This window comes from Crocuta crocuta, unplaced genomic scaffold (genome assembly GCF_008692635.1).
Source record: "Crocuta crocuta isolate KB4526 unplaced genomic scaffold, BGI_CrCroc_1.0 scaffold174, whole genome shotgun sequence".
Taxonomy (NCBI): domain Eukaryota; kingdom Metazoa; phylum Chordata; class Mammalia; order Carnivora; family Hyaenidae; genus Crocuta; species Crocuta crocuta.
Genome location: NW_027530330.1, coordinates 6195245 through 6216149, shown reverse-complemented (window position 1 = coordinate 6216149; position 20905 = coordinate 6195245). Strand labels below are relative to the sequence as shown.

The following is a 20905-nucleotide window of genomic DNA, read 5'->3' as shown; positions in this document are numbered from 1 at the left end:
TATCTAAGAGTTTGGCGGGATGCCTACGTGGCTCAGTTGGTTAAGTGTCTGACTTCTGATTTCAGCTCAGGTCATGATCTTGGGGGTCTTGGGATCAAGCCCCGTGTCAGGCTCTGTGCCAACAGTGCACAGCATGCTCTCTCAAAATAAATAAATAAACATTAAAAAAAGAGTTTGGCAAAAATCAAAGCACTCTGATATATGAGATGACAATAAAGGATATTATATATTTTATTATGTATAACTTGTGTGTTCCATATCCTTGCATCAGTAAAATTTAGAATAATAAATATGTGCACACTTGCACATTTTTATTTCAGCAAGTTTTCTGTTAAACATTTAGTGGCACATCTCTGATTAATAGCCTCTCCCTGCTAATATACACACATGCATACAAAAACAATGATGACAAAACTTCAAAGATGTCCTCACAGAGAGCAAAAACTTCTTAGCCTTTCCTCCAAGATTTTCCACAAAGCTTCCTTCCCAATATCTTCATGCAGACCTTTCACTGTCCTCACTCTTCTGGTCACCATTCAGGAAAGTTCTCTTGTAGGTTCTAAGCTTTAGACTTTGCTCTCATCACTCTCTCCATTTGAATTGACCAGTTTTCCTCCCCACCTGTCAATTTCTACTCATCCTCCCTTGTTTATAGAATTTATTCAAAACCACTAACCAAACCTGCCTTAGATTTCTGGCTCTCATTCAATGTCTTTGCCATGTTTCCAGGCATCGAGGGTAGGATTATATGAAACATGCTTATCATCGTCTGTTCCACTACTAGACAAATTCCATCTATTCCCCTGGTCACAGCAGAATGGACCAGGGCAGGCTCCCACTCAGGGGACCTGCCACACTAATCCAGATGTGTGCTCTTTCTCTCTCAACTACTGGAGCTGAGAGGCCATGAAGTTGTAACTTGAATAGGACCATTTCACACCACAGGTAAGAGGTTTAAACAGAGAGAACTAAGAGACATCAACATGCAGAGAGAAATAGGGCTCAGAGCGAACATGGTGTTTCATTAGAGAAGGCTGCAATCTTGTTTTTCAACTTGGCTACTTTCAACTTCACTTTCTGTCCTTACTTGCATGAAATAATGGGTACATCTTTTCAGTAATCCAGGTTTTCATGAGAATCATTTTGCACTTTCATGTATGTATGTATGTATGTATGTTATTTGTTTGTTTGTTTGTTTGTTGCAACCCAAAGATGCCTGGACAAAACAGAACAGGAATGTCTTTGGTTCTCTGTACTTTGTTGGACTCTCCTCAGACACCAGCAGATTTTATTGTTTACTTGATCGCATAATTTCCCATCAGGTTTAGGGGAGGGAGGAAAGACCAGTTTTCTAGTCTTCATTTGCATTCAATGCTTTCTAACAGTTAGGTACTAGTTGGGGCCATAGTGATGGCTTAAAAATATGTGGAAAAATCTGAAAAAACAAGTCAGGTGCATTTATGGGCAGGTAATAAAATGCAGCTGCTGGACTATTCACAGAATCAGTAAATGAAGAAGTAAAACAGAGGAGAGAGATTATATTTGTGACCTACTGTTCTCCTATATTCAAAAGTAGTTGAAGATACTATTTAAATTCATATTTGGTGATTAAATGACTTATTAGCTTTCTGGTTATGTAGAATTTGCTCTGCTGCTTTGTTATATATGTTTCTAATATTTTCAGATTAGGCAAAACAAAGTTTTTTTCAAAGACACTAATTACTTAGCTGGTATAACTTTAGATCAGCATTAATTATTTCGTTCTAATCTTAAAAATGTCAAAAATTCTACAGTATGGTTCTGATTTTCTCTTCCAAGATATGTGTTTTGACATCAGATGCATTGTTTTTGTTTTACTATTAAAATGACAATGCTTAAAACTTAAAATTTCTTGATGTCATGCATATATGCATTACAACCCTGTGATGCAGTGGGCCGACATAACTACAAAATGTAAGTATTTCTTGTAATACAATTTTGTCCAACCATAGCAAAAACATAAAAATAAATGAAAAATGAGCACTCTTCTGAGTACCTTCAAATGGACATTAACACTAAAATATTCCCTAAGCTTTGATATGAATGCCTGAAACATAAAGTATCTCCATTGTTATGTATTTCAAATCACACTGTTTTGATACTGTATCCCCATTCAATTTCAGTAACATAAAATCACCCACTTCCTCTAGGTCTAAGAGGAAGAGATCAATCTTCTAAATTAACAAGAATAAGGACTATGTGGACCTAGGTAGGTTCAAAATGATGAAGATTTCGGTAATACTACTAAAACTGCATGCACTTCAAAGCTATGCTGTAATGATTTTTATTAAACAGGTAACATTTGTCTTGTTGCACTTTCTTGGTAAGTCACAATATTTTTCTGTTCCTGGAATGAGATATCACAGTAAGAATTCAATGATAAGATAAATGCCAAGTTTTTAATGAAAAACCAGCTCAGCTCAACTCTGCCAAAAGACGTGGCTAATGGTTGCCTGTAAGTTTAAAAATAGAACATAAAATTAATCTTTTTATATCAAGGATCATTGCAAGCTGAATAGTCAAAATTATTTCTCCTTATTAACCATTATCTTTAATGATTTATTGCATTCTTTATTGATAGTTTAAATTATTCCAGTGAGGTAATTAGCAGATCTTGCAAACACAACGAAGCTGACTACATGATTCAGGTGAGATGAGTCAGCAATGTACCAGGTGCAGAAACTGCAAGCCATGCACTTGGGAAAATTATGGTTTATGAATTAACAACTTGCTGTTATTTCCTTCTCTTTCCCTCTTCACCAGTGGGACCCAGAAAGCCGTCTACCCTAGGCAATAGCTAGCTTTCTCTCCTCCGGGATTGGAAACTTTCGCCCCCAAGCACTCCTCGCAATCAATGAAAAACATCTATTCTGTGCACAGGAGTTCAAATCCTAGCTTTACCACTTAGGAGTTATGGCAATTTAAATAAATGAAGCTAACCTCAATTGCTTTATTTGTAAAACAGAGACAAAACTTGCACCCATTTCAGGATAGCATGAAAATTAAATGAGATGATACGTTGACTGTTTATAGCACTGGCTAGCACATTATAAATACAACACATATTTGCTATTTTTATTATTAGTTTGGCCCTGTCTTGTCTGTAGCCTGAAACATTCTGAGGTTTGACAATATTTCTATCATACACAACTTCAGTAGCAGTGGTGGGGGTAGCCGCTCGGGCTAATCCCAAATGCAGAGATTTTTAGGGTTAACTTAATCTCTGTTCCAATGCCTACACACACCTACTAATTGGTCTACATATTCCACACATTCTGTATGACCTGTCCACTAATCCAAGTCACTTTCCTTGTAGCAGTGGCATTTCTTGAGAATTCAGCTAGATTTAAATTAAAATGTGAAGTTCATTGTCAGCAAATAATGAAATGAGTAAGATTCTCATGAGTGAACACAGAAATTCAAATATACTCACCCTATGTGAACTTTGGAAGCGAATTAAGCTCATTTATATTTTTATAAGTTTCTTCTTACATTCATATACAGTTTTGGGGGGAAGATAAATTGAGCTGGTAAATAATTTGAATTTTTGAAGTTGATTTGAACACAGCTTTCCTCAGGCAGAGTTTTCCTTTCTCCTTCTATGCCCTTTTTTCTTCCGTCCTCACTTCCTTCTTTCCTTCCTATCCAAATAATATCAATTATTCTTTTCACTCCCTATAGCCATGGGTGTGTGTGTGAGTGAATGTTCATGCACATATACACGCACCTATATTTACATTTTATATATTCATGTATATTTACATTATATACCCATTCAAATAAGGTTTGATTTTCTCTCTTATGATTAAGAAAAAGAGAAATTTTAGAACTTCAATTATCTATATATTTGCATTGTTCAGATCTATATCTGTCATCTAAATCTCACTCCTGATTTCTAAATCCTGCAAAGTGTCAATCACGCATCACAAATAAAGCATATGAAGCTGAACGCTCCTTCTCCTCCACCCCCACTCCCAAACCTGCTCACACAATGGTTCCCATCTCTGTTGATGCCTCATCCATTCATTCTGTTGCTGAACTTAGAAATCTGTAAGCTGTCCTGCACCAGTCTCTTTTCCTTACATCACAAAGCACTTCATCAAGTCCTCACAGCTCTATCATCTCCCAAGTACTTCTAGAGTCTGCTCATTTCAATCCATGTCCACAGTCATTATCTTAGCCCAATCAACCATGCTTTTTAGTCTGGACAACTTAACAGCCAACTGACGTTCCTACGTCTTTCTCCCTCCTCTCCAATCCATCCTCAACACGCAGGGATCTTTTCCTGTTAACACACTTCCCTGCTTAAAACATTTCTGTGCTTTCTTATCACACAAAGAATAAAGTGACATCTGAATCCTTCGCATGGTCTGCATATTCGTGCCCAATTTGGCTGCTCTGGACCACTCATCTGCCTCATATGCAGCCTCCTCCTTTATTCCTCATTCATGAGTTCCTCTCGCTGGTCTACCTTAAGTTCCTTTAGCCTACAAAGTTCTTACCGCAGGACCACTGCATATATGGTTCTGCTTCCCTGCCTAGCACTTTCTCCTTGATTGGGTGACTCAATCTTTCATCTCAGGTCTCAGTTTGTATGTCACTCCCTCAGAGAGAACACCTCAGGCCACCTTCTCTGAAATAGGACACCCTCCCCAACTGATTTATCACATCATCCATTTACTTCTCTAAAGAAAATTTCAACAGCTTGTAACATTTATTATTCAACTGTTGATTATCTATCTCCCACCAATTCAAAACTCCATGGGGGCAAAGCCCATGCTTATCTTTTTTTTCTTTGTTGGCCGTTGCTTCCCTGAATGCTGCCAAACATATGGTAAGCACTCAATAAATGGTTGTATGAACTAAAAATGACTCAGTAGAGGAAACATTAAAATATTAGCCATGAGTATGAGTTTAGCTGACACATATATAATTTTAAAAATTAATACTCTTAAACCAGTTGATAATATATCTTTTGTTCCAATTCACAGTAACCGAGAGAGGCTACCTATGGCGACTTTTCTTAGTAGAATGTTATAGCCAAGGCCAAAAACAGAAAGAAAATCTATTAGCTGTGGATGTCATTCGGTGGAAGGGTGGTACATGGGAGGCTTAATACCAATCCTAAACTACATTGTCAAGGGGAGATTTCTTTCCACCAACCTTCTCCAAGGCTCCTCCTTATGTATGACTGCACACAAACACACACACACACACACACACACAATGCTCACATTTATCTCTAAGAAACATATAAAGGAGAACTAAACTATTTAAGAAATCTCCTCAGTATTTTCAGAAGCTAACAGAAATAATGTGATGGTGATTAAAATATGAAAAAGAAGAAGAAAAAATCCACTTTACATTATCAAGAACAAAAGGCCAGTTGTTTTTATAAAGTAGAAATATATTTATGTATAAACCAAGTTTAAAGTCTAAAATTAGGGGCACCTGTGTGGCCCAGTCTATTAAGAGTCCGATTTCAGCTCAGGTAATGATCTCGTGGTTCGTGGGTTCAAGCCCTGCATCCAGCTCTGTGCCGACAGCTCAGAACCTGGAGCCTGGTTTGAATTCTGTGTCTCCCTCTCCCTCTGCCCCTCTTGCTCATACTCTGTCTCTCAAAAATAAACAAACATTAAAAAAAATTAAATCTGAGATTATAATCAATTTTCAACCCTGTTGTAATTTTTTATCTAAGACACTGTTATAATTTGATATTTATTTTTCAACCTAGATAGAACAGTCTCAAGAACGATACACACACACACACACACTATATATATATAGTGTCACTGACTGTCATTACCAAGAGTTATCCCAGAGTTACTAAATCTTTGCTTAAAAACCTATGCTAATTATCTCCCAAGTGTTGGAGACATTGGTACCTAAAGGTGAAGCCAAGTTGTTTAGAATAAGATAGGAGATTAGTGAGCACAGGCTAATAAGCAAAGAAATATATTATTTCATATAAGTTTAGATGATTTTTAACATTTTGCCTGTACTCTTCCAGGTCTAATTCAACCCTTAAGGTGTAACGACAAACTATTTTTCTGAGCCTCAGTTTCTTCATGTATGAAATGAGGGGCAGAAGTAGAAAATCTGTAAGGTCCCTCCTCATTCAAAGTATGTTGTCACTGAATTACTAACATATTCACATATTTATTCGTTCAGCACTTACTTAGCCTTGGCTAAATGCCAACTATGTCGATAAGTTCTATAGATACAAATATGTTGTGACATCTACCCTCAAGGACACAAATTTGTTATGACACCACCCTGAAAGAATTACTTTTTAGGAAGGACCAGGGTGGGGTAGGCATATATGAAATCACATGCAATAGGGTACTGCCACACATTGACATATTTGAAATATAAATGTTGGCAATCAATAATGTGGAATCCAACTCATCCTGTGAATTTCAGTAAAGATACTTTGAGCATATTGTGCTCGAGCCAAAACTATACAGTGGGGAAAGACCTTCCCAGCAGAGGGACCAACAAGGACTGAGACATAGAGGAGAGGAAAAGAGGGATATTAGGTCAAATTATAAGTTTGTAGTTATGCTAGGTCAACAACAGTTTAAAATGGATAGTTTTATATATTTAAATCTAGTATAACTTTGCAATTGTTTCTTTTAAATTTTTTGCCTGTGCTATTTGTCATTCTGTATTTTGCATGTGTGTGTCTTGGTTCTGCAATTACAGTAAAAACTTTGTTTGCAAGCTTAATTCATTCCAGAAACATACTTGTAATCCAAAGCACTTGTATATCAAAGCGCATTTCAAGAACCATTGGCTCAAGTTCGAGCATGTGACATTCGGCATCATGTACTACTCCCATTGCAAGACATCATTCATTTATCAAGTTACAATTTATTAGAAATGTTTGCTCATCTTGTAGACACTCATAGAACAAGTTACTTGCTATCCAAATTTTACTGTACTTTGACAGCTTGTAGCACAAAATATAAATTCTTACATAAGAATATCATTGATTTGGAAACAGTAGCTATTCAATAAAAATGTAATTAATATGACATGAGATATATTTCATTTAGACTTTAAATATCATTTAAATGTGAAATATCATAATTCATTTAGACTTTATTTTAATTTTTTAAATGGTTATTTATTTTTGAGAGAGAGCGTGGGAGTGCAGGAGGTGCAGAGAGAGAGGGGGGCAGAGGATCTGAAGCAGGCTCTGCCCTGACCACAGAGAGCCTGATGCAGGGCACAAACTCATGTGGACTGTGAGATCATGGCCTGAACTAAAGTCAGATGCTCAACTGACTGAGTTATCCAGGTGCCCCAATTATTCATTTAGACCTTAAAAGTGATTAATCTGAATACCATTGTAGAGGCTCAATAGCAAGGTTGAAGAAATCTTCCTTCATAAGCTGATTAAAAGTATACGGTCATCAATTACTTAACTGCCATATATTTTGATGCCTTTCTTTTTGCCTGATAAGTAGTAGAGGGAAAAAAGCAATTATTTATATCAGCATAGTGTTATATTGCATCTAATCCCACAAAATCTTTTTTTAATCATTTAGAATGAATGTACAATTCTGACTGCCACAGAGAATAGAGTATATATGGGGCAACTGGGAATTGATAAATAATGAAAAATAGTAATTTACATAAAAGACTCAATGATTGCCTTCCAGTGGCATAGCTCTAAAAGTGAGCAGTGTTTTATTCAAAGAGTACTTGAGCATTCATAAAAGGAGGGCACATTATTTTCCAAGCCTTCTATGCTTTTATCAAAAGTCATATAATTATATAATCATAGGCTGACACATACATGAAAAATAGGCGCAAATCACCATGAGTGCCCAAGCAATGCTTGCGTGCTTCAGCAAAAAAGATGGAGTAATTCAATGAGGGGAGGTCAGATAAATGTTCAGAAACACATCAGCTATGTTTTGCAGAAGAATACTAAGATGATCATTTTAAAACCCATGCCTGAAACAGTTCTGTTTAAATAATTCTGTGGTTCGATATCATGGAGCTGACTGTAATTTTTGACCCAGCAGTGTGGGAGCTGATGGATTCCAGAGTCATGCTCTATCATAGAAGGACATGGCAAAGGCATTTAAAAAAATGTGTGCTAAATGCCCACCATATGCCACAATTTGTGCCAGGAACATTTCGAGATCCAAAGATAACCACAACATTGGGCAGAAAGTTACATATTAACTGTAAATGCCTTCTTAACCTTCATGTCTATTTCTGGAGAAGATTGTCTTGACACAAAAAGATAAAGTGGGTATAGTAGGGAAGTGAAAGGTGTAAAGTGTCAAAAAATAAGAGCCTGCTAATCCTCCATCCTTTCTATACCAAGTTGATTTTGCCTTCAGATTCTAGTACCATAAGACCACACAGGCTTCTGTGCAGTTAAGACTGATGTTGCAATTAGGTGAATGGCTTCTTGACTTTTGTGACTTGTCTGCCGATGTTGGCATTTTCTACAGTGCTACCTCAGCAGTTAAAATTGCCAGAAGAGTATAAAGCAAAGTGCCCATTAAATGAAAGGATACAAATCAGTGCATGAATCTAATATTTCATGATATTTCTAATCCATTTGAATGGATTTTGATGAGCTCCAAATTAAAGGAGTCTAAATTAATAGCATTCATGTACAAAGGAAGATAACATGCTTTAACAGTAGACATTCTTTTTTAAACTTAAAATGAAAAATGATTTAAGGTTTAACTACTTCATTTGCTCATTATAATAAAATGTTTACTTAAACTACTGAAAATAAGACTATCAGTGGATTACTGTTAAATCTTATTGATTGACTTTTATTTTTCTCTTTCTACTTGTCATTTTCTTCTCCATTTCACTCATTTCTACAGAGTTTTNAGCCTAGATAGAGCATTTTCCTGAAACTGTTAGGAAAAAATTTGTGGATTATTTTCCCTACCTATACTATTATATGGGCTAACCTTTACAAAGCATTAATACCTGATCCTTGTAGAAATATTTGTACACACAAATTCATACTGATGTTGCATCACCTCTGTCAAATGATATTAGGGTATAATGTTAAAGATGACAGAAATCCAAAGATGCTACCAATGGCCAGTTTGGGGTAAAATGAGAGAAAACTTGAAATGGAACTTCTCTAGAATTTGGTCATGATGTAGATATCATTGGGGTAGATAACTACATAAAACACAAATATATAGAAATTATATAAAATTTAAAAAAGATAATACTAAACATTTACATGAAAACAAATGTTCCATGACATTTCCACACACACCTAGTCCATAAAATAATCCCATTTTCCAATTACAAAACTAAGGCTCAGAGTAGCAAAGGAACATGCCCACAGGGCAAATTATGGTGGAGGTCAGGTTCTACCTCACATCTACCTGATTGTAAAGCCTGTGATTTTCTTCTTTCTACACTATCCCATCTGGTAGACTATTTCAAAAAACTATAGACTGAGGTGGGAAAAGACATGCATTGGAAATTCCAATGAAACTCTGACCTTCAAACCAACTCCACTCTTCATTTTAGAAAGGCATCTCCAAATCAACGGAATGTGGTTGCCTGAAAGGAGCCTCAGGCACAACAGGAGTTAACTAACAGCACATACTTTCTATACGAATATCTGACTGGTATAATTTCCTCTTAAAAACTGAGTCAGAGTGACAGACAACACATTTGGTAAAGCTTCAATCCCGCCCGCTTGGCTGAAACCAGCGGAGGAGCAGGTGGCTTTCATTCTGTTGGCCGTTTCCCAGTTGTACAGCTGCTAAATGGGGAAGTAAAGAGAGCAGCCACTCCCAGAAGGATGTGTGCCCAGGAAATTTGGCCCTATGGGTGGAGACCTTCTTTCTGAATAGCAAGAGACAGACTAAAATCTACCTTTTAAATTTCGTTTTGAGAAACACACTATAAATACTATATAGTACATGTATTCAGGTATATTAAAAATCATTTAAAAACAAGGACTTTTTTAAACATACTGATTTGATTAAGGTAGCATGTAAAGTATTTACCTTATGTATTTACTTACTACAACTCCTTTGTGCTGGAAATTTATGGAGGCGCTGCAGGCTCAGATCACTCTCACATTTTAGAGCCTTCTCTTCCACCTTACTAGTACTACCTTTTTATCAAAGAATGAATTCAGAAAATAGGGTTTCTTTTTTTAAATTGGGGGATATATGGTATATTTTGAATACCTTTTTAAATATGGGGGGGAAATGGTATATTTTGAATACCTACATTTAACTTAGATCAGTGGTTCTCTGGTATTTCGTATTAAAGAATTATCCTGGATCTTTCTTTAAAATGTAGATTGCTTTGGGGCGCCTGAGTGGCTCAGCTGGTTAAGCATCCAATTTCAGCTCTGGTCATGATCTCTCAGTTCCTGGGTTTGAGCCCTGCATCAGGCTCTGTGCTAACAGCTCGGAGCCTGGAGCCTGCTTCTGATTCTGTGTCCCCTTCTCTCTCTGCTCCTCCCCCGCTAGTGCTCTCTCACTCTCTCCGTCTCTTGCTCTCTCTCTCTTTCTCTCTCAGAAATAAACATAATTTTTTTTTTTTTAATGTAGATTGTCTCATCCTAGTCCCTGAGGTCTTGGTTCAAGGTGAGGAGTGGAGCACAGTAATCTGATTTTTAACTATTCCTCCAGCCCCCATTTGCAGGAAGACCATCTGGAGATCACACTTGAGAAATAAAAGTCTAATAAGGCAACTCAAGAGCTTTAGTCCCAGCATAGAAATAAAATCATTTTAGAGTTCTTGGTTTTATTTTCTTTTTAACGCATATCAATTTCTTTATAATGGCATTTCATATTAAACTCTAGTTTATCAAATATAGCTCTCAATCTCAAACAGTAGGGTCTTAGAGTTATATGTACTATAGCTTTCATTTTTATTATCATAGTAAGTGGCCATATAATAGTTTTATATTGTGGAACTGGTTTTGTTGCAGAAGGCAGAAGCAGAAAGTGCTAAAAAGTAGGTTTCTTATCATACATGGAGTTATGTTTCCATAGTCACATACCACATTACTGTTACAATGCTTATGCCTATGTATTCTTTCTTTCTTTTTTTAATTTTTATAGTAATATATTTTCTCATATTCAACTTATTTTATTATTACTCTGTTTATCACACGTGAGTGTTTACCGATATTATCATTAATGAACCACTTTACACCTCAGTTTTCTTTCCTCTGCTAAGAACAGGCTAGTACTAACATTAGGGTAAAGATTAAATGAGATAATATATGAAAAGCCCTTATCTGAATTCAATACATGATAGCTGTTGTTAATAATATTTACTATTACACTGTTGGATAGGTCAATGTAGCTCTGTAAGCTAAGTGTAATTTAAGCCTTTCTATGATAGAACATTACTGAAACCACACCAATGAATTATGTTGCTTTAGAAGACCTTTACAGTATCTGTCTGTTTCTCTTTTAGAAATTAAAACAATAAATAATGAGAAATTGTTATTTTTCATAAGTCAGCATGGGGCATTTCTCCTTTAAAGCCTCTAGAAGGAACCAAATCTTGATTTTGAACTTCTGACTACCTGAACAAAGGGAATAAATTTCTGTTTTAAGCCACCATGTTTATGCTAATTTAATAGGTCAGCTCTTGGAAACAATTGAACCCATTGTTTCTTTTTTCTAACCTTCTTGTCCGCTTATAAACAGCTATGATTTCATCCTTCTTGGCATATGGAACTTGCCACCTTTAGTAAAACTTTCTTAATTCCTTAACCATTTTTTCTTAGTGTTCTCACTGCTTAGTTTTTAAAATGCTACAATGGGACATATTATATTCTATCTTGTGTTGTTTAAATGTCTGTCTCTACCATATTATTAGTTCTTGGAAAAAACAGTTTGCATCTTACCCTTTTAGATCCTATAATTTCTAGTAAAATAGTTTGCATAGAAGTCTCAGTTATATGAATGCATGAACACAATATTTTTCTCCATGGTTCTTAAAAGAAATTTTAGTCAACTAATAGAGTGTGAGTCTTGAAGTAAAATTTTAAAAAATGAGAAATATAAATGAAAATATTGTATCAATTATAAAGGTGCCTGTGTGGCTGAGTCATTTAAGTATCTGACTCTTGATTTCCACTCAGGCTATGATCTCAACGTTCATGAGTTCAAGCCCTGTGTTGGACTCTGTGCTGACAGGGCAGAGTCTGCTTGAAATTCTCTCTCTCCCTTTTTCTCTGCCCCTCCCCTGCTCACTTGCACATGCACACTCTCTCTCCCTCTCTCCCCTTCAATATAAATAAACTGAAAAAAAGAAAAGAAAAAAATAAATTATAAGTTGTAAAATTTAACATTATTAAATTAATTCTAAGCTCTCTTTGATAAGTGGAGCCATGCTTAATAAAAACTATCATATAATTAGAAAGTTTAATATTTATATCTGTAATAAAAGTGTATTCTTGCTTCAGGATAGATTTGTCCAATAAGGTGCAAAGTTATGGTTCTATAAGAAGAATATAGTCCCCTGAATGAGGAAGGGCGATTAAGAGAACAACAAAATTGCAGCTCAAGTAGTGGGCCTGTCCCATGCTAGCTAGCTAAGCTGCCATCACTTCAGACACTAGAATTGACAAAAAAAAGGCTACTGTGACCTTTTCATACATCTCTATGCAGGTTTAAAAATCATATAAGGTTATTAGTTTCAGTGGGCTATTAACACTGTTGGGGGGTAATTAAAAAAAAACAAAAAACAAAAAACAAAGGTCGTCTGGGTGCCTCAGTTGGTTGAGTGTCTGACTCTTGATTTCATCTCAGGTTGTAATTGCAGGGTCATGGGATGGAGCTCACGCTCACTGTGGAGCCAGCTTGACATTCTTGAGACTCCCTCTCTCTCTCTCCCTGCTCACCATCTCTCTCATTCTCTACATTCACTAAAATAAAAACAAAACAAAATAATAAAACCTGGCAGAGCAACACAGCTTCTTTATTAGTTCAGTCTGTATAGTCATATATTCCTTCATCTTTTCTGCTGCCAAAAATTCCCCCAAAACAAACAAAATTCAAAACATTTTAAGATATAATGAAGCCACTTATTTAATAAAAATATTAAAAAAAGAAAAATTTTCTTAAAAACAGGTGAAATGTGAAAAATTTAAGTATATCAATGATAAAAGCAATTAATATATTTGCCATGATTATGCATTAAATTTAGCTCTAAGTTTCTAGGTAAAAAAAACCATTGGATTGAGTATATATAATGTCACAATAAAAATAACAATAACAAATTCATGTGAAATCTACCTGTTGTAGGTACTGCTTTCTGAGCATGAGAACATTATGATAGTTTAATTAGAAAACAGAGGAAAATATTGTGGCATATCATGAATTTACTAATTTTTGAAGTTTTACAATGTATCAAATACATAGACCAGAAAGGTACAAATCAATGAGGTCTTTGTGGATTGGTCAAATAAGGATTCCATTCTGTCATTAAACAGCCTTAGTGTATAATTAATGACTTGGGAAATGCATTAGGGAGCTTGATGTATTTATTATGTATGTTTTACTGAAGTTCTTGGAAATCTTAAGACTATGCCCCAAAGCATTTTCCTCTGGTCACATAATCTATGTAAGAAAAGTAAACTATTTCTCTTCTTTGATGTGCATTACCACTTCCTGTCTAAAGATTTTTCCAGTTTGTTTTTATTAATGGATTGGTTGAGTGTGAATATATGATAACAAAGAAGAAAGTAAAATATTTCTGGCCAATCCAATAAATGACAAAAACCACAAAACACAAACAACAACAACAACAACAAAAAACCTTCAATCAAGAAAATGTGGTCACCATGCAGTAAAAATACTGGGAACCCTTGCTTTTGGAAAGTATACAATGTATTTGTCCTTTAGTATTGAATGTCTTTCACATCATTTTAGTTGCACCTAATTATTGCTAATTTTATTTTTCTTCTTTTGTTGAGTGATAAATCCAATGTCCATTAAAAGAAAGGAAAGATGTCAAAGAAAAATCCCAACTTTCTAGCTGCTTCAAACACTGAACACACACATAATGAATTCATTGTGTTTGATCACCTCCTGACCAAAATTGCTCATCCTCTGTATTCTATATCTTGACAAATGACATCAAAGTGTAATTTTTACCCTGATCAGAATCCTGTAGTCATTGTTATTTGTTCTTTTATTTTCCAAATGAGTCTCAAAGTTCTTTCCCTTCCTCAAAAATGTCATATTAGGATTTAACCACCCCCTCTAATTTTATTGCCCTTTCCTTTGTCATTTCCTTATTATATTTTTCTTGGACAACTGCAGAGGACACTTAATCATTTATGACCTCCAGTTTGGCCAATCTCTCCTCCACATAGCTACCAGATTTATCTTTCTATAATACAGACATGATTATGTCACTGTTGATGTTTATAGAATAATATCCACACTCCCAAGAATAAGATGCATTCAATATGACTCTAATCTACCTGCCCAAGCTTAGTTCCTGCCTTTGTTTCAGTAATTTTCAAAGCCTGAATTTTGCTTTCCCACACCTCCCAGACAAAGTTAAACATTCACTCTTCTGTTCTTCTGGAACACTTTTATTTCTCTGGGTCAGCACTTACAAACATCTGATACTAATTACAATAATGGTGAACATATGCCCTGAATATGCCTGAATAGTCCTCATGTTAAATATTCTCTCCTGTTGTCAGCCCATGGGTGGGGTGATCAGTCCTGATTTTTATTTAGAAAAGAATGGTCACCATATCTTGGGGCTTGTTCCACCAGATAGGCAGCCCCCTGAAGGCAGGGTGGGGTCTTCGTAATCATGAGCACTCCGTGATTCTTTGTTTAATTAACCCAAATTGGAAAAGGAATTCTCTGTTTATACAAGTTGACTATAAAAGGCGCCATATGTGATAGATTACCAGAGATCTCAACACTGTCTGGAATCTGTTCTCTTTCAACATAATTCATTGTTCTTTTACCAAAACAATGGAATCCAGTGTTTCTATATTTTCCCCTCAAACATTAATGTGGAAAAATGATCTTGCATCATGACTTGCACCTTACAGAAATCAAATATATATGATCCTCTACCTCTTTTACCCATATAACTGCCTCTGGGCCCATTTTCTACCATGTCTCATGAGTGGATGATCTGTCTCTGTGTCTAAGAGGAGAGCAGCATCTCCACTTGTCCCTAGCTTCCATCTCCGAGTGTCCACACTCAAGCACAACTGCTTCAGCAATTTTCCCCTTTCTCTTCTGTATTATTAGCTTTGCCCTCTTTACTAGGTGATTCCCATAAGCACACAGACAAGCTTTTACTTATCCCATTTTATAAACATAGGAAAACAAATCTCCTCCATTGTCCCCACATTCCTCTTCTGATGCTCTCCATTGCTCTCCTCCCTGTATTGCAGAACTCTGGGAGTAACCTCACTTGTGGTCTCCAGTTTTTCTTCTCGCATTATCTCATGAACCTTTTGTAATAAAGACTTCTCCACTATGACTCCAGCAAAATTTCTCCCATAGTGGTTACCTCCACATTGCTATATCCAATGATCGATTCTTGTTTCTCACCTTACTTGATGGTTCAGTAGCATTTGACACAGTTGAACACTCTCTCCATCTTTAAATATCTATTTCACTAACCTGAGACATAACAAACTCATTCAATTATCAGCCTACTTCCTAACAGTTGTTGTTGTTGTTGTTTTCTTTCTGCTTCGCTAGGTCCTCTATCTTCTTAACCTTTTAAAATGAAAGTGACCCAAAGTTCAGTCTTCAGATTTCTTCTGCTTCCATACACTCCCTGGAGAATCTTACTACACTTCATGACTTTAATTACTACATGTATGCTAGCATTCCAAATGTCGAAGCCATGTCTCTTCCTTGGACTCATACCTCCAATCACCCACTTAATGTCTCCATTGTTGGATGTACAACAGACATATCAAATTTGACTTATACATAAAACCTTTACAGTCTTTCCATTTCAGTAATGGCAATTTCCTTCTTCCAGTTGATCAGACAATAGGTGAGTCCTCTTTGACTCTTTTCCTTTTCTCATTATCTCACATAAAGTGTACTAATTCTGATGGTTTTAGATTCAAAATTTATCAGATCCTAATTATTTTTCACCACCTCCACTGCCCCCATCTAGTTAGCTCTCACCTGGATCATTGTAAATTATTTCCCTGTCTCACTTCTTGCCCCCATGTGGGAAGTTCTCAACTCAATGCCAAGAGTGATCCTTTTAATACATAAGACAGATCTCATCTTTCTCAAAACCTTTCAATGGTCTAACTTGGTATCAAAGCCAAAGTCCCTAGAGGATGTGCATGACCTGCGGCCTCTGCTCAATATTCTCACCTCAACTCATCATTCAACCTACCTTCTCCTGGACCAGACTGCTCCATTTGCACAAACCTTCTAGCACTTCCTAATTTGGGACCTTTGTACTTGTTCTTTCCTCTTCCTAGAACATTTTCCATCCACACCTCTCATCCCCAGTGTTAATTTTTATTATTTTTCAATTCCCCTTAAGCCTTCATTCAAAATTCACCTTCTCAGGGAGGTCTTCCCTGGCCACTACGTCTAAAATCACAACTCCCCAGCTGCTTACCCCACCCCCACCCCAAATACACATAAGGTTCTTCCCATTTTCTGCTTTCTCTCTTATGCTTTAACTCAATCACTTTAACAATATGTTTTCTTTATTTGCCTTTATTGTCTATATCCATTTCCAGGAAGAAAGCTCCATGGAGAAATTGTGGTCTATTTTGTTTCCTCTGGAATCTTCAGCGCCTAGAAAAGTGCTGGGGTCAATATCATGCTTGGTAATTTGAAAAGAAAACACACACACACACACACACACATATAGAATTTAGAGAATTTGTTGCACTGAATCGTCCCCAAAAGCTATGAGGTATTGGCTGTAGTGAAAAAGGAACATGCTTTACTAGCTCAGTGCCCCTGGGCAGAGGCTAGCTCAGCATCAAATACTAGTGTGGGGCTAGGACAAGAGTGAGCAGAGAGCCCCCAGGAAATGGATTAGGAAAGCACTTCTGGGAACTGCCCTGGCAGGATGAGACTTTTAAGGCTTTTGCGAAGACTTTCAGATCTTTAACAGAGAACCCAGGATTTGGCTGCTCAAAGATTGCCCAGAGCTTGGGTGTTTGAAGAAGGAACACTTCTTGTATGAGATCACATTCTATTTACTGAGATCTAGGAAGCAACACCAGAGATTTAGTCGTGGAGCAACAGTACTCAGGGGCACCTGGGTGGCTCAGTCTGTTAAGCAACAGTACTCAAATCAAGGTTCTTCCTCTATAGGGTTTGAGTCAGTAGATCTGGAGGAGGGATGGGGGAGTCTTTAATTTTTAGAAACATTTCAGCATTAAGCAAATATCACGTGTGTCTTTATAAAAACCTATGTCATAATCACAACTTAAGCTACTCTGGTTAAGAGCTCAGTAGTTCTGTCCCTTCTGGACCTGGAATTCGTCCCACTTAGTTTTCCAAAGTGCAGTTGCCTGGGAGACTTCCGGGCATCAGTCTCCATTCAGAAGCATCCTGAGATTAAGGTGGGACTTCCTTCTTTTGTCAGGGAGGTGCAGGAAAACACCACAGCTGTCTGGATTGCTGGGCTCACTTTAACCAAATGATCCTGCCTACTCTGCCTGGAAAGTCCTCCTGAAACTGCCTGAAGCTTAACCAGTGAGAATTCCCTGTGAGTTAACACTGTCCTCTTCTGACTCAGAAACATCTCCGGAAGATATGAGGCTCTCAGTCTATGCTAATATGAATTTAGGCTATTTTTCTAGTAATGAACTATAGAAATGATCCCTGAAAGTATAGTCTTTAGACTGTTTTTCTAATAGCCAGTCAAGATCAACATCACTAAAGTAGGGAGGAGGAAAAACATAATTGGAACATTTGAACTTGACAGATCAGGTTGGTAAGGAAACAATAAAGGATGAAATGTAGTTCTGCATATATTTTTATAGTATAAAAGCATTTTTTTAATTTTTAAAAATATTTTATTTATTTCTGATAGAGAGGGAGAGACAGTGTGAGCAGGAGACTGTCAGAGAGAAAGAGAGACACAGAATCTAAAGCAGGCTCCAGGCTCTGAGCTGTCAGCACAGAGCCCAACATGGGGCTTGAACCCACAAACTGTGAGATCATGACCTGAGCTGAAGTCGGACGCTTAACCGACTGAGCCACCTAGGCGCCCCTAAAAACATTTTTTCAAGTTTAGTTATCTATTTTGAGAGAGACAGAGACAGCATGAGCAGGGTAGAGGCAGAAAGAGAGAGAGAGAGAGAGAGACAGAGACAGAGAGAGACAGACGGGGGGCAGGGGGAGGGGGAGAGAGAATCCCAAACAGGCTCTGCACCACCAGCACAGAGCCTGTGTGGAGCTCGAACTCACAAACAGATCAATGACCTGAACTGAAATCAAGAGTCGGGTGCTTAACCTACTGAGTCACTCAGGTGCCCCTATAGTACAAGAGCGTTTTTAAAGCACATTGTAAAATGTCTTGCTCCAGGCTTTATCCTTAAGCTTCATCCAGTTCATTCCCATTACCAAACAATATTATTAATATTTTTCTATGTCCTTCCAGATATGGTTCATGCATATATGGACTACTGTGCACAGATACTCATATATGTTCATTTTTCTTACTTTCATACAGTAGTTTAAAATGGTAATGTACAATTCAGCACCAATCTTTTTTCTGCCTAATCAAGTATCTTGGGAGTCTTGCTGCATCAATGTATAGAGGCCTTCCTGTAGTCTCCTATTGACTGCATCTTATTTAGGTTGATGACTATCTTTTGCTCTTTAAAACAATGCTGTAATGCATAAATTTACACATAAAATGCCATTTTGCATGTACACACATGCACACACTAATTTATCTGAGATATACATTACTCACATGGAATTTCAGGGTCTAAGACTACAGGCATTTTATAAATTTAATTCATATTGCTAAATTGCCCTCAATAAAGGTTTTATTTAATTGCACCCACACCAGTAATGCATGAGAGGGCCCCAGGGAGGACCTTGGACAATAGTCTATCGGCACTTTTTTCCTGGGAGAAAGGATAAATGGGCAATAGGAGTCAGGAAAATTCTGAAAGTGATACTAAGCTACTTTTATTTCTACTCTGTGCTTATGAGAAACTAAAAGTCACTGAACACTTTATTGTATGTAACCCAATCATCTTTGTAAGACAGACCATACTGCTACAGGCAAACAAACAAACAACCTATAGAGTTTTCTAACACTTCTAAATGAGACTTTAAGACCGATAATAATAATATCAATAATAATAAATTTAGAAGTGGAAACCTTACATTAAGGGTAGGTGATTTATGTATTAACACATATACTAAAGACTGATATATAGAAACAGATTCCACACAGATCTATCTATCTATCTATCTATCTATCTATCTATCTATCTATCATCTATTAAGTTTATTTGTTTATCTTGAGAGAGAGAATATGAGCAGAAGAAGGGCAGAGAGACAGAGTGAGAGAGAGAATCCCATGTGGACTCTGCACTGTCAACACAGAGCCCAATGGAGGGCTCGATCCCACAAACTGTGAGATCATGACCTGAGCTGAAATCAAGAGCCAGAGGCATAACCAACTAAGCCACCCAGGTGCCCCCATAGACAGATATATTAATCCATAATTAATTATCTATCATGGCTCAAAATTTTTGGAAAATTTCTGCCTCAAATATTAATACAAAACCAATTTTGGTACACTAGCTAGTACATGCAGTCAAAATCATCACATAGCTACTGTTTCTAATAGGGCATATAAATCAGTTATTGCAAGTAATTTACTGATCACTTGAGAGATAACTCATTTAAGAATCTAAAGATTAGCAAATATACATTTAATTATGTAAAAAGTAGTTTCTGGTTCACATGTATTTTTATTGTGCTATTCTAAGTGTAACTATCTCTAGATTTCAATTTAAATCTTGATACTGAACAATTATGTGATCAGAATTTGTGCATGTATTGTGTGTGTGTGTGTGTGTGTGTGTGTGTGTGTTTATTATACACTATTCACTTTCGTCCTTTACTTGGCCTGATAATTGGAAATATTACCTAGAGACACATTGCAAGTGAGCTCCATAGCTTCATCAATTGAGCTGCCAGAACATTTTTAATGCTATTTGAAACCGTTAATGACAAAGAGTCTTCTGCTTACCCATGGTCCAGTCCTTCTCAAGCGAAAATTACTGGTCATGAATCTGGTGAACATTTACAGGAATCTGCAAATGAAACAGCTAAATCCTTGCTGACAAGGAGCCTCATAAAGGCGGCTCATTTATTCTCTCAGGGCACTCATCCCTGCCACTGGGATCAATAGAAAATCTCATCTGATATATTCTTAAATGCCATAGTGCAAATGCTCTCTTTGCAATTTTGCAGGAGAAAAGGTCTCACATCTACTTTAAGGGACTGACACCAAATTCACTAAGAAACACAAATAACCTCACCATGAGTTTCCTTTAGTCTTAAAGCCTAAGAATAAAAAAATGATGGCTTTTTTTTCCTCTCATTTTTTTAAAAAAGAATCAGACATTTGAAAGTTTTGATATTCACCTCTAAATAAGAGTTTATGATTTGCCACATATCTACCCATATAAATATTAACTGCTTCAGAGTCTCAAACAAGATATGAATTAGCAACTTGTTGCAATGAAACTTTTCTGTAATCTTTTGGTTTACTATGCAGAAGTCATTTTATTTTTTATTTTAAAATTTTTTTTACACAGAAGTCATTTTAATCTCTGTTAAGGTCTTTAAGAATATATATATATATATATATATATTTG

At 36.5% G+C, this 20905-nt stretch overlaps 1 protein-coding gene and 1 pseudogene across 1 annotated transcript in view; both read right to left on the bottom strand.

Moving 5' to 3' along the window:
• Nucleotides 1-20905, bottom strand: part of ROBO2 (roundabout guidance receptor 2) — a 608353-nt gene that overhangs the window by 230001 nt on the left and 357447 nt on the right. The window lies entirely within an intron of this gene.
• On the bottom strand, nucleotides 17790-17895 carry LOC144232818 (small nucleolar RNA U3; annotated as a pseudogene).